Genomic DNA, 12,556 nt, shown 5'->3' with positions numbered 1-12,556 from the left:
CCTCAGCCCACTTTAAATCACATCAAATCCATGATCAATGAATCCACTCAATCCAGATTTCCATCCAGATTTCAACCCATGTATTCTGCTCGGTCTAGAACATCAATATAAAGGATATGACAGACACACATTATACTCATAATGAATAAGCACTCTCAAGCAGTTGGCATTTAAGTGATAATGCCCGAGAAGCTGGTGTTTAGAGGATATATTGACACGGGTGTTGTTCGTCGAGGGCCGGCAAACCGCGCCAATATATCCTCCAAACACCGGCTTCGACGGCATTATCACTTTTATACAATGGGTTAGCAACATATTCAAATAATGATTGACATATTTTCATTAAAAACATTATTTTTATTAATTTATTCATACTATTTCATCCTTCCACAATATATAGTCCCGACACAAATCTAGGGTTGCTAGAGACACGACCCAGTCGTTAAGTCTTTATGTCTGTATCTATGGATGTTACCCAGTCGTTAAGCCTTTATGTCTGTATCTATGGACGTTACCCAGTCGTTAAGCCTTTATGTCTGTATCTATGGACGTTACCCAGTCGTTAAGTCTTTATGTCTGTATCTATGGACGTTACCCAGTCGTTAAGTCTTTATGTCTGTATCTATGGATGTTACCCAGTCGTTAAGTCTTTATGTCTGTATCTATGGACGTTACCCAGTCGTTAAGTCTTTATGTCTGTATCTATGGATGTTACCCAGTCGTTAAGTCTTTATGTCTGTATCTATGGACGTTACCCAGTCGTTAAGTCTTTATGTCTGTATCTATGGACGTTACCCAGTCGCTAAGTCTTTATGTCTGTATCTATGGACGTTACCCAGTCGTTAAGTCTTTATGTCTGTATCTATGGACGTTACCCAGTCGTTAAGTCTTTATGTCTGTATCTATGGACGTTACCCAGTCGTTAAGTCTTTATGTCTGTATCTATGGACGTTACCCAGTCGTTAAGTCTTTATGTCTGTATCTATGGACGTTACCCAGTCGTTAAGTCTTTATGTCTGTATCTATGGACGTTACCCAGTCGTTAAGTCTTTATGTCTGTATCTATGGATGTTACCCAGTCGTTAAGTCTTTATGTCTGTATCTATGGACGTTACCCAGTCGTTAAGTCTTTATGTCTGTATCTATGGACGTTACCCAGTCGTTAAGTCTTTATGTCTGTATCTATGGATGTTACCCAGTCGTTAAGTCTTTATGTCTGTATCTATGGACGTTACCCAGTCGTTAAGTCTTTATGTCTGTATCTATGGACGTTACCCAGTCGCTAAGTCTTTATGTCTGTATCTATGGACGTTACCCAGTCGCTAAGTCTTTATGTCTGTATCTATGGACGTTACCCAGTCGTTAAGCCTTTATGTCTGTATCTATGGACGTTACCCAGTCGTTAAGCCTTTATGTCTGTATCTATGGACGTTACCCAGTCGTTAAATCTTTATGTCTGTATCTATGGACGTTACCCAGTCGTTAAGTCTTTATGTCTGTATCTATGGACGTTACCCAGTCGTTAAGTCTTTATGTCTGTATCTATGGACGTTACCCAGTCGTTAAGTCTTTATGTCTGTATCTATGGACGTTACCCAGTCGTTAAGCCTTTATGTCTGTATCTATGGACGTTACCCAGTCGTTAAGTCTTTATGTCTGTATCTATGGACGTTACCCAGTCGTTAAGTCTTTATGTCTGTATCTATGGACGTTACCCAGTCGTTAAGTCTTTATGTCTGTATCTATGGACGTTACCCAGTCGTTAAGTCTTTATGTCTGTATCTATGGACGTTACCCAGTCGTTAAGTCTTTATGTCTGTATCTATGGACGTTACCCAGTCGCTAAGTCTTTATGTCTGTATCTATGGACGTTACCCAGTCGCTAAGTCTTTATGTCTGTATCTATGGACGTTACCCAGTCGCTAAGTCTTTATGTCTGTATCTATGGACGTTACCCAGTCGTTAAGCATTTATGTCTGTATCTATGGACGTTACCCAGTCGTTAAGTCTTTATGTCTGTATCTATGGACGTTACCCAGTCGTTAAGTCTTTATGTCTGTATCTATGGACGTTACCCAGTCGTTAAGCATTTATGTCTGTATCTATGGACGTTACCCAGTCGTTAAGTCTTTATGTCTGTATCTATGGACGTTACCCAGTCGTTCGTTCTAAATGTTCCATTCCATACTGGCTGGCAATGTTCTTATCCCGTACCTGCTAGCTAGCTAGCCAACTATGGCTAATTTACAGTCACGTCAAACAGTGCAGCCAGAATAACAACAGTGGCTGCATTTGCATTTGTTTAAGCTGTTTTCTAGTGACATTTATTTGGATACATCAATAACAATGAGCTAATGAGGCGCGATTTCGCCTGGCATAGAAAATGTGCTCTCTTGTCACGACACTGTTGTTCAGAGGAGCTAGCCAAAAACACAGCTAACACAATCACTTCAAACTGAAGCTGGAACGTCTGCAAACTAGCTGCACTTCGTTTTGTTTGACCTTTTATCAATTTACATTTTTTTGTATATATCCATCAAAATGATGCCAGCTGATTCATGATTTTGACTGGCTGAGAAACGCTGCCTGTCTCTCGTCCCCGACATGTTCATTACAATGGGACTGGTGGAGATCGAATTTGAATATTGAAATTTTTTTGCAAATGTCAGAGAGATTTATTCAAATCTACGCTGTTGAAAACTAAATGCTAGTCTAAAAGAAATGTTAGTCTAAATGCTAGTCTAAAAGAAATGAGATAATGTGTAGATGCTGTAACGGCTGTCGTTGTGTAGAGATGACCAAGGCGCAGCGGGAATATGAATGCTCATCTTGTATTTATTAAATAAAGAGAACACGGAAAAAAACAACAAAACAAAGAACAACAGAATACAGTTTCGCAGGCTAAATATAACTAGCAGTGCAAAAGACAACTACCCACAAAACCCCAGGTGAAAACAAGATCCTAATATATGACTCCCAATCAGGAACAACGACGTACAGCTGTTCCTGATCGAGAGCCACACAAACAACAAAGAAATAGACAAACCAGAAAACCCTAGAAAACCAAAACCAGAACATACACTAAAACCCCGGAATACATAAACCAAACACCCCTTTAATACTACACACACAACCCCAACCATATGAAACAAATACCCTTCTGCCACGTCCTGACCAAAATACAATACAAATACTCCCTCTACTGGTCAGGATGTGACAGATGCTTTTTATAGTGGAGATTAAGTTGATAAATTGCCTGGCTGGTCTGATGAGACACTGGATTGCGCAATCAGATGGAACAGAGTAAATAGGCATTTTAACGTCATAGATTTAGACGGTGGTAACTTGTGGAATAGACACCGTCTGGAATGCGGTTTTAACCAATCAGCATTCAGGATTAGACCCAACCGTTGTATAATAACCAAATAACTTGTTGTGATGGAACACCTATGTGAGAATGCTGTTCATTGACTACAGTTCAGCATTCAACACTATTGTTCCTCCAAGCTCGGCACCAAGCTCAGAGCCCTGGGTCAGGACACTACCCTCTGCAACTGGATCCTGGACTTCCTGACGGGCAGACCACAGGCTGTGAGGATTGGCAACAACACCTTCTCCACACTGACTCAGCACAAGGCCCCCCAGGGGTGTGTCATCAGTCCTCTGCTGTACTTCCTGTTCACCCACCGACTGTGTGGCTTTGCACCACACCAACTCCATCATTAAGTTCTGACGACACCGCGGTTGTTGGCCTGATAACCCACAACGACGAGTCAGCCTATAGGGAGGAGGTAAGTGAACTGCCATTGTGTTGCCAGGACAACAACCTCTCCCTCAATGTCAGCAAAACTAAATTCTTGGTTGTTGACTTCAGGAAGCATAGGAGGGAACATGCCTGATCCACATCAAAGGGACTGCAGTAGGGTAAATCCATTTGAATCCATTTGTCCATTACCAAGTCAAATCAAATGTTATTTGTCACATGCTTCGTAAACAGCAGGTGTAAACAGTGAAATGCTTACTAACAGGCCCATTCTCAACAATGCATTTACATTTTAGTCATTTAGCAGACGCTCTTATCCAGAGCGACTTACAGTAGTGAATGCATACATTTCATGCATTTTTTCCCCCCATACTGGTCCCCCGTGGGAATCGAACCCACAATGGCGTTGCAAACACCATGCTCTACCAACTGAGCCACACAGGACCCGTATGGAGCCCAATGCAGAGAGGAAAAATAATACAACATTATAACACAAGGAATAAATACACAGTGAGTAATGATAACTTCGCTGTATACACAGGGTACCAGTACCAAGTCAATGTGCAGGGGTACAAGGTAATTGAGGTAGATATGTACATATAGGTAGGGGTAATGGGACTAGGCAACAGGATAGATAATAAATGGTTACAGCAGCATATGTGAAAAGAGGTCAATGCAGATAGTCCAGGTAGCTATCTGGTTAACTATTTAACTAGCTATTTATCAGTCTTATGGCTTGGGGGTAGAAGCTGTTCAGGGTCCTGTTGGTGCCAGACTTGGTGCATCGGTACCACTTGCTGTGAGGTACGGTAGCTGAGAGAACACTCTATGACTTGGGTGGCTGGAGTCTTTGACAATTTTTAGGGTCTTCCTCTGACACCTTGTCTGGTATAGAAGTCCTGGATGGCAGGGAGCCCGGCCCCAGTGATGTACTGGGCCATACGTATTACCCTCTGTAACGTCTTGCAGTCGGACGCCAAGCAGTTGCCATACATTTACATTTAAGTAACTGTTTGAGGATCTGAGGGCCCCATGCCGAATCTTAGCAGCCTCCTGAGGGAGAAGAGATATTGTTGTGCCTTCTTCACGACTGTGTTGGTGTGTGTGGACCATGATAATTCGTTAGTGATGTGGACACCGAGAAAACATTCTCTTATGTGTGGACCTCCAACCGTCTTCGTGGTACCATTTGAAAGTTTACATTTCAATTTTATTCCTATGTCAGTACATTTATCATCCAAAACATGACACCCACCCTGTATTCAAGAGCATTTTGTGTCTCAACTGATGGTGGGCCCAACACAAAACCTAAGATGATGTAAAATAGTGACTAAGTTACAACATATGTGAATATGAAGAAAAAAAAATCGGAGTTTACACGTTTTAGATAATTCATGTTTAATGTATAAAAAAATGTATCTCAACAAATGATTTAAAAAACGTTTGACAACCCTGTTTGTACGATTTTAAATGATATCAAACTCAACTGTTTCTCTTTTCCAGTGATGAAGACATGTATGTCTCATGGTATAGTTGGGTATGAAGGGATGAAGACATGTCTCTCATGGTATAGTGGGGTATGAAATGATAAAGACATGTATGTCTCATGGTATAGTTGGGTATGAAGGGATGAAGACATGTCTCTCATGGTATAGTGGGGTATGAAGGGATGAAGACATGTCTCTCATGGTATAGTGGGGTATGAAGGGATGAAGACATGTCTCTCATGGTATAGTGGGGTATGAAGGGATGAAGACATGTCTCTCATGGTATAGTGGGGTATGAAATGATAAAGACATGTCTGTCTCATGGTATAGTGGGGTATGAAGGGATGAAGACATGTCTCTCATGGTATAGTGGGGTATGACGGGATGAAGACATGTCTCTCATGGTATAGTGGGGTATGAAGGGATGAAGACATGTCTCTCATGGTATAGTGGGGTATGAAGGGATGAAGACACGTCTCTCATGGTATAGTGGGGTATGACGGGATGAAGACATGTCTCTCATGGTATAGTGGGGTATGAAGGGATGAAGACATGTCTCTCATGGTATAGTGGGGTATGAAATGATAAAGACATGTCTCTCATGGTATAGTGGGGTATGAAGGGATGAAGACATGTCTCTCATGGTATAGTGGGGTATGAAGGGATGAAGACATGTCTCTCATGGTATAGTGGGGTATGAAGGGATGAAGACATGTCTCTCATGGTATAGTGGGGTATGAAGGGATGAAGACATGTCTCTCATGGTATAGTGGGGTATGAAATGATAAAGACATGTCTGTCTCATGGTATAGTGGGGTATGAAGGGATGAAGACATGTCTCTCATGGTATAGTGGGTAGGAGGGATGAAGACATGTCTCTCATGGTATAGTGGGGTATGACGGGATGAAGACATGTCTCTCATGGTATAGTGGGGTATGAAGGGATGAAGACATGTCTCTCATGGTATAGTGGGGTATGAAATGATAAAGACATGTCTCTCATGGTATAGTGGGGTATGAAGGGATGAAGACATGTCTCTCATGGTATAGTGGGGTATGAAGGGATGAAGACATGTCTCTCATGGTATAGTGGGGTATGAAGGGATGAAGACATGTCTCTCATGGTATAGTGGGGTATGAAATGATAAAGACATGTCTCTCATGGTATAGTGGGGTATGAAGGGATGAAGACATGTCTCTCATGGTATAGTGGGGTATGAAATGATAAAGACATGTCTCTCATGGTATAGTGGGGTATGAAGGGATGAAGACATGTCTCTCATGGTATAGTGGGGTATGAAGGGATGAAGACATGTCTCTCATGGTATAGTGGGGTATGAAGGGATGAAGACATGTCTCTCATGGTATAGTGGGGTATGAAATGATAAAGACATGTCTCTCATGGTATAGTGGGGTATGAAATGATAAAGACATGTCTCTCATGGTATAGTGGGGTATGAAGGGATGAAGACATGTCTCTCATGGTATAGTGGGGTATGAAATGATAAAGACATGTCTCTCATGGTATAGTGGGGTATGAAGGGATGAAGACATGTCTCTCATGGTATAGTGGGGTATGAAGGGATAAAGACATGTCTCTCATGGTATAGTGGGGTATGAAGGGATAAAGACATGTCTCTCATGGTATAGTGGGGTATGCTAAATGGGTCAACTCTGAGCACCTTGATCTCCTGAGTCATTTTCTGACCACTTCTTTAATGGGAAAACTTGTATGGAAAGATCGGTTTAAATCAAAAGCGATGCTGTCAAGAAGTGATTGAATTCAAAATGGATTTAGCCAGTAGAGAGAGTCAGACGTTTTAAGTTCCTTGTCGTCCACATCACCAAGGACTTGACATGAACCAACAACACCACCACTTTGGTCAAGAGTCCTCCTACATAAAACTACTGCTGCACCTTCGAGAGCATCCTGACCGGATGCATCACGGCTTGTTACGGAAATTGCTCTGTCCACGGCCACAAAGCCCTCCAGCGGGTGGTGAAGACGGCCCAGTACATAACTAGAACGAGGCCCTCCAGCGGGTGGTGAAGACGGCCCAGTACATCACTAGAACGAGGCCCTCCAGCGGGTGGTGAAGACGGCCCAGTACATCACTAGAACGAGGCCCTCCAGCGGGTGGTGAAGACGGCCCAGTACATCACTAGAACGAGGCCCTCCAGCGGGTGGTGAAGACGGCCCAGTACATCACTAGAACGAGGCCCTCCAGCGGGTGGTGAAGACGGCCCAGTACATCACTAGAACGAGGCCCTCCAGCGGGTGGTGAAGACAGCCCAGTACATCACTAGAACGAGGCCCTCCAGCGGGTGGTGAAGACGGCCCAGTACATCACTAGAACGAGGCCCTCCAGCGGGTTGTGTAGACGGCCCAGTACATCACTAGAACGAGGCCCTCCAGCGGGTGGTGAAGACGGCCCAGTACATCACTAGAACGAGGCCCTCCAGCGGGTGGTGAAGACGGCCCAGTACATCACTAGAACGAGGCCCTCCAGCGGGTGGTGAAGACGGCCCAGTACATCACTAGAACGAGGCCCTCCAGCGGGTGGTGAAGACTGCCCAGTACATCACTAGAACGAGGCCCTCCAGCGGGTGGTGAAGACGGCCCAGTACATCAATAAGACTCCCTTATTATGATTACTAAATACTGCTCAGTTTATACACTGCCCCCATTCCCCTTCCTCAATACACATGTGAATATTGTTCTATAAATTGTGTCTTCTGTATTATATTGACGCTAAAAGGTTTATTCTATTCTACTGAGCCATTTATTTTATGTTCAAATTCTTATCTTGTATTATTTGTTATTGTTGTTGCATTTCCAGAAGGAACCTACAAGTAAGCATTTCATTGGACGATGTATACCACGCGTATCCCATACATACAACTAATACAATTTAAAACTTGCCAATTTGTTAAGTTACCCAAGTATGTACAATTTACATAATATGGTGGTGGGCTATCAAAGCAAGAAGAATCTGAAAACCTCTCAATCTACTCTGGTGGACACACAGAGATAGAACATGGAACACTAGTTAGAGAACATAGAACACAGTTTTATCTCTACGGGTGGACACATAGAACGCTAGTTAGAACATAGAACACTAGCTATAACATAGAACACTAGTTAGAGAACATAGAACACAGTTGTATCTCTATGGGTGGACACAGAACACTAGTTAGATTCTAGAACATAGAACACAGTTGTATCTCTATGGGTGGACACATAGACCTCTGTTCCCAGACTGTCACGATGTTCAGTCTGGTTGGGGAAAGAATGGCCTGTATTCCCGTTACTGTCCCAGGCCATCATGCTCATAATGCACTCCCTTAGGGAGGAAGTTCTCTTTGTTGCTTCCCAGTAGTTGTGTGTGGACGGTGGGGCGGCGGTGCTTGTTTATGTGTGTGTATGTGTAGTGTATGTGTGTGTGTTGGTGTGTGTATGTGTAGTGTATGTGTGTGTGTTGGTGTGTGTATGTGTAGTGTATGTGTGTGTGTGTGTGTGTGTGTGTGTGTGTGTGTGTGTGTGTGTGTGTGTGTGTGTGTGTGTGTGTGTGCATGCATACTTAAAAGAGAGACAGAGAGAAGGAGAGATGAAATACACAGAAAAACTAGGACATCATTTACCAACCATGAGATGGATCTTTTGGATTCCATGGTCAATAAAGATTTGGTCCTGTGCTTAGCCTATGGCTGTTCTTGGAACAATAACAGAATCAACCAGTCAACCAATCAACCCAATGGGTATTGGTGTGTTTCCAATACCCAGAAGAGAACAGAACCACTAAAAAGAGCCACATCAACTCAGCAAAATAGAAACGTCCCTTTTTCAGGACCCTGTCTTTTAAAGATAATTCGTAAAAATCCAAATAACTTCACAGATATGTAAAAGGTTTAACCACTGTTTCCCATGCTTGTTCAATGAACCATAAACAATTAATGAACATGCACCTGTGAAACAGTCGTTAAGACACTAACAGCTTACAGACGGTAGGCAATTAAGGTCACAGTTATGAAAACTTAGGACACTAAAGAGGCCTTTCCACTGACTCTAAAAAACACCAAAAGAAAGATGCTCAGGGTCCCTGCTCATCTGCGTGAATGTGCCTTAAAAATGCTGCAAGGAGGCATGAGGACTGCAGATGTGGCCACGGCAATGAATTGCAATGCCCGTACTGTGCGATGCCTAAGACAACGCTACAGGGAGACAGGACGGACAGCTGATTATCCTCGCAGTGGCAGACCACGTGTAACAACACCTGCACAGGATCGGTACGTCCGAACATCACACCTGCGGGACAGGTACAGGATAGCAACAACAACTGCCCGAGTTACACCAGGAACGCACAATCCCTCCATCAGTGCTCAGACTGTCTGCAATAGGCTGAGAGAGGCTGGACTGAGGGCTTGTAGGCATGTTGTATGGCAGTTCCTCACCAGACATCACCGTTGCCTATGGGCACAAACCCGCCGTCACTGGACCAGACAGGACTGGCAAAAAGTGCTCTTCACTGACGAGTCATGGTTTTGTCTCACCAGGGGTGATGGTCAGAGTCACGTTTATCATCAAAGGAAGCATTACACCGAGGCCTGTACTCTGGAGCAGGATCAATTTGGAGGTGGAGGGTCCATCATGGTCTGGGGCAGTGTGTCACAGCATCATCGGACTGAGCTTGTTGTCATTGCAGGCGATCTCAACGCTGTGCGTTACAGGGAAGACATCCTCCTCCCTCATGTGGTACCCTTCCTGCAGGCGCATCCTGACATGACCCTCCAGCATGACAATGCCACCAGCCATACTGCTCGTTCTGTGTGTGATTTCCTGCAAGACAGGAATGTCAGTGTTCTGTCATGGCCAGCAAACAGCCCAGATCTCAATCCCATTGAGCACATCTGGGACCTGTTGGATCAGAGGGTGAGGGCTAGGGCCATTCCCCCCAGAAATGTCCAGGAGCCTTGGTGGAAGAACTGGCAAATCTGGTGCAGTCCATGAGGAGGAGATGTACTGCAGTACTTAATGCAGCTGGTGGCCACACCAGATACTGACTGTTACTTTTGACCCCCCTTTGGTCAGGGACACATTATTCCATTTCTATAGGCAAGTCAGTTAAGAACAAATTCTTATTTTCAATGATGGCCTAGGAACAGTGGGTTAACTGCCTTGTTCAGGGGCAGAACGACAGATGTGTACCTTGTCAGCTCAGGGATTCAATCTAGCAACCTTTCGGTTACTAGTCCAACGCTCTAACCACTAGGCTACTTGCCTCCCCTATTAGTCACATGTCTGTGGAACTTGTTCAGTTTATGTCTCAGTTGTTGAATCTTGTTATGTTCATACAAATACTTACACATTAAGTTTGCTGAAAATAAATGCAGTTGACAGTGAGAGGATGTTTCTTTTTTTGCTGAGTTTAGTTACTTTTACAGAAGCATCCATCCAGAGATGGTTAGTGTCTCCATATTCAACATATTGATTACCACAGACAGAGATGGTTAGTGTCTCCATTACCACAGACAGAGATGGTTAGTGTCTCCATGTCAACATATTGATGACCACAGACAGAGATGGTTAGTGTCTCCATGTTCAACATATTGATGACCACAGACAGAGATGGTTAGTGTCTCCATTACCACAGACAGAGATGGTTAGTGTCTTCATTACCACAGACAGAGATGGTTAGTGTCTTCATTACCACAGACAGAGATGGTTAGTGTCTCCATTACCACAGACAGAGATGGTTAGTGTCTCCATTACCACAGACAGAGATGGTTAGTGTCTCCATTACCACAGACAGAGATGGTTAGTGTCTCCATTACCACAGACAGAGATGGTTAGTGTCTCCATTACCACAGACAGAGATCGTTAGTGTCTCCATTACCACAGACAGAGATGGTTAGTGTCTCCATTACCACAGACAGAGATGGTTAGTGTCTCCATGTCAACATATTGATGACCACAGACAGAGATGGTTAGTGTCTCCATGTTCAACATATTGATGACCACAGACAGAGATGGTTAGTGTCTCCATTACCACAGACAGAGATGGTTAGTGTCTCCATGTTCAACATATTGATTACCACAGACAGAGATGCTTAGTGTCTCCATTACCACAGACAGAGATGGTTAGTGTCTCCATTACCACAGACAGAGATGGTTAGTGTCTCCATATTCAACATATTGATGACCACAGACAGAGACGGGTTGGTGAAATAAAGGCGCCCTATTGATGACCAGAGACAGAGAGGGGTTGGTGAAATAAAGGCACCCTATTGATGACCACAGACAGAGACGGGTTGGTGAAATAAAGGCGCCCTATTGATGACCAGAGACAGAGGGGTTGGTGGAATAAAGGCGCCCTATTGTTGACCACAGACAGAGAGGGGTTGGTGAAATAAAGGCGCCCTATTGATGACCAGAGACAGAGAGGGGTTGGTGAAATAAAGGCACCCTATTGATGACCACAGACAGAGAGGGGTTGGTGAAATAAAGGCACCCTATTGATGACCAGAGACAGAGAGGGGTTGGTGAAATAAAGGCACCCTATTGATGACCACAGACAGAGGGGTTGGTGGAATAAAGGCACCCTATTCTCTATGTCGCTGACTACATTTGACCAAGGCTTAATCCAGACTAATGTCCTACACTATATAGGGAATAGGGTGCCATTTGGGACACTTCCATAGAGAGTTATTTCACCAATGGCTGCCTTATATAAACTAAGAATGCTACTCTCAGCACTGTGAAGGGCAAGGGAAAGTGAGATGTTATTTCCAAACACTCCTTGGATGTGGTCTGTCTGAAAGTTGTGGCATGCTGCTCACCCAGTAGTCAAGTTGAGTTGAAGCGCCGTTTTGACTTGAGTAGAAGAGGCACATCAACAAAAAGAAAGAGCCTGCCTGCATCCCAAATGACACCCTTTTCCCTATTTAGTGAACTGCTTTTGACCAGAGTCATGTGGGCCCTGGTCAAACTCACCGGGGCCAAGGGAATAGAGTTCAGTTTGGACGCAGCCCCAGTGTAGACAACACACCGGGGTAAAGGGAATAGAGTTCAGTTTGGACGCAGCCCCAGTGTACACAACACACCAGGGTAAAGGGAATAGAGTTCAGTTTGGACGCAGCCCCAGTGTACACAACACACCAGGGTAAAGGGAATAGAGTTCAGTTTGGACGCAGCCCCAGTGTACACAACACACCAGGGTAAAGGGAATAGAGTTCAGTTTGGACGCAGCCCCAGTGTACACAACACACCGGGGCCAAGGGAATAGAGTTCAGTTTGGACGCAGCCCCA

The 12,556-nt window shown here is 44.1% G+C and overlaps 1 protein-coding gene across 3 annotated transcripts in view; it reads right to left on the bottom strand.

Annotated features, from left to right (window-relative positions):
- Positions 1-12,556, bottom strand: part of LOC115189705 (uncharacterized protein RP612) — a 579,758-nt gene that overhangs the window by 70,278 nt on the left and 496,924 nt on the right. The window lies entirely within an intron of this gene.

The sequence above is a fragment of the Salmo trutta genome, unplaced genomic scaffold (assembly GCF_901001165.1).
Source record: "Salmo trutta unplaced genomic scaffold, fSalTru1.1, whole genome shotgun sequence".
Taxonomy (NCBI): domain Eukaryota; kingdom Metazoa; phylum Chordata; class Actinopteri; order Salmoniformes; family Salmonidae; genus Salmo; species Salmo trutta.
The sequence above is the reverse complement of the archived record's forward strand: the minus strand, read 5'-3'. Positions and strand labels throughout refer to the sequence as shown.